Source organism: Schistocerca serialis, unplaced genomic scaffold (genome assembly GCF_023864345.2).
Source record: "Schistocerca serialis cubense isolate TAMUIC-IGC-003099 unplaced genomic scaffold, iqSchSeri2.2 HiC_scaffold_980, whole genome shotgun sequence".
NCBI lineage: Eukaryota > Metazoa > Arthropoda > Insecta > Orthoptera > Acrididae > Schistocerca > Schistocerca serialis.
This window is the reverse complement of record NW_026048607.1, coordinates 42,501-45,000: the sequence shown is the minus strand read 5'-3', so window position 1 is coordinate 45,000 and position 2,500 is coordinate 42,501. Positions and strand designations below refer to the sequence as shown.

The window sequence follows — 2,500 nt, the reverse complement described above, 5'->3', positions numbered from 1 at the left end:
ATCAACCAGGGAGCTGCGTCAACTAGAGCTGAGCAGCCGGCCGCCCGGGAGTGTGTCCCGGGGGCCCGCGCGAACACGCAAGCGTCCGCTCAATTATTCTGCAAACAGGAGGAGGCTGAGCTCCCCTGCACCATACACCTCGAAACCCTCTCAGGTCCCGGCGGCGCGCAGCGCCGTCCTAAGTACTTGGTCGGGTTCGAGAGAGGCGCAATCGCCCGGGGTTTGGCGAGTAGACGCTTTAGGTGCGACCACCCGTGCTCCCAACTGAGCTTGCCGCTGCCGACAGAGGCCCGGGAGCGTGCTGTCGTGGCATTGCCGGCGGGAGACAACACGCGCCACCTACGGTGACCGGCAGCTCCAACGCCAGCGCCACAGAAGGACAAAAGCCCCACTTGGGTGCCGAAGCGAACTCTCCCAGCACAGCGCACGCGCCAACACGTCCGCACAGCTGCGATACAAACCACCTGCGAGAACCGCAGAGGCGACCGAGCAGCAGACGGCGTCGCGGCGCCGAGCGCCGGGCGGCGGCGCATCCTCAGCGCACACAGTCCTCAATCGGACCAGCACACTGCAGATGTCCACCGCGCTTCGCACCGGGCCCGCGAGGACCTACTTTGGCCGCACGGCGCCGCGTGCAGGGTGCGCCGGCGCGCAGCTGCGCCGCCTGCCGCCTCCGTCGGCCGGCGCGCCTGCCACTGGCCGCCCCCACCAGCCGGCTGTAGCGCGTGCGCCCACGCACCGCGCGGCCAGCACGCCGGGAGGCCCCCCCTCACCGGCCGGGGACGGTCCCACCCAGCCACCGCCGCGTATCGCTTCACACCCAGATGCCATTCACGTTCGTGGGCATGGTGGGTATCGCTGGAACAACCGGTTGGTAGCTCAACCGATCGTCGCCATCACTGATTCACCTCTAGCGAGAACAACCGCACCACAACGGTTTACCAGTTGTTCATTTGCGTAACGTCACCAGCAAACGTAGGCGTCCATCGCCATTTGCAAATTCAACGATTGTTGCATGCCTGTGTCAGGTGTCACGACACACTATGTCTGCCCACATACACGCAACAACATGTGCACGCTTCGCGAACACGTGGAAGGTGGCCCCCGTACGTATGCGATGTCCATTGCGCGAACGACTGTCAACCGGCCTCTGTCGCATGTCGCAGATGTGGAACGCAGTGCACCATGCTATCACGGTGTGTGAGAAGAGACGACTACGTCTGACAACACGCGCCACTACATCAACAGACGGCTCATGCTGATCGCCATCCAGGGCATACCACACTGCAATCCAGCTCTTATAGGGAGACGACACGTAGCTGAGTGCACAACATTTGGACCGCATGGTTCGCCGTTGTTGGCGCAGTCGTTGTACGGTCACATGTACCACGATGTATCATTCAGTACATGAGGACCAATGTGCAGTACAGTGTGTGATTTGGACGTACAACATCAGCGGACAGTTGACACAGGCCGTACCACAGCGTAGGCTAAGTGCTTCGCCATGCGAATGCCAATGAACAACTGCAAATGCCAATGAACAACTGCAAAGGGCATTGAGCATGTACGTCCTGCTGCCATCCACATTACAGTGTATAGCTGCAAGGTGTTTAACATGAAGCGATACACTGGGGACCGGGCAGTGCGAGTAGCAAACTATATTGCGGGGGTTGCAGTTAGGCAACACTACACTAATTTAACGCGTCGTATGACAATTACAGAGCAGGTTAAGGCCCAACGTGTGTTGGGTTAAGGCCCAACGTGTGTTGGGTTAAGGCCCAACGTGTGTTGGGTTAAGGCCCAACGTGTGTTGGGTTAAGGCCCAACGTGTGTTGGGTTAAGGCCCAACGTGTGTTGGGTTAAGGCCCAACGTGTGTTGGGTTAAGGCCCAACGTGTGTTGGGTTAAGGCCCAACGTGTGTTGGGTTAAGGCCCAACGTGTGTTGGGTTAAGGCCCAACGTGTGTTGGGTTAAGGCCCAACGTGTGTTGGGTTAAGGCCCAACGTGTGTTGGGTTAAGGCCCAACGTGTGTTGGGTTAAGGCCCAACGTGTGTTGGGTTAAGGCCCAACGTGTGTTGGGTTAAGGCCCAACGTGTGTTGGGTTAAGGCCCAACGTGTGTTGGGTTAAGGCCCAACGTGTGTTGGGTTAAGGCCCAACATAGGTTGGGTTAAGGCCCAACATAGGTTGGGTTAAGGCGCAACATAGGTTGGGTTAAGGCGCAACATAGGTTGGGTTAAGGCGCAACATAGGTTGGGTTAAGGCGCAACATAGGTTGGGTTAAGGCGCAACATAGGTTGGGTTAAGGCGCAACATAGGTTGGGTTAAGGCGCAACATAGGTTGGGTTAAGGCCCAACATAGGTTGGGTTAAGGCGCAACATAGGTTGGGTTAAGGCGCAACATAGGTTGGGTTAAGGCGCAACATAGGTTGGGTTAAGGCGCAACATAGGTTGGGTTAAGGCGCAACATAGGTTGGGTTAAGGCGCAACATAGGTTGGGTTA

The 2,500-nt window shown here is 58.0% G+C and overlaps 1 non-coding gene across 1 annotated transcript in view; it reads right to left on the bottom strand.

The window, feature by feature from the left end:
• LOC126454266 (small subunit ribosomal RNA) overlaps nucleotides 1–12 on the bottom strand; it is a 1,910-nt gene extending 1,898 nt beyond the window's left edge. The window contains exon 1 of the ribosomal RNA XR_007585198.1: nucleotides 1–12. This exon is cut by the window's left edge and continues 1,898 nt beyond it. This is a non-coding gene — a ribosomal RNA (small subunit ribosomal RNA).
• Nucleotides 13–2,500: the final 2,488 nt, after the last annotated feature.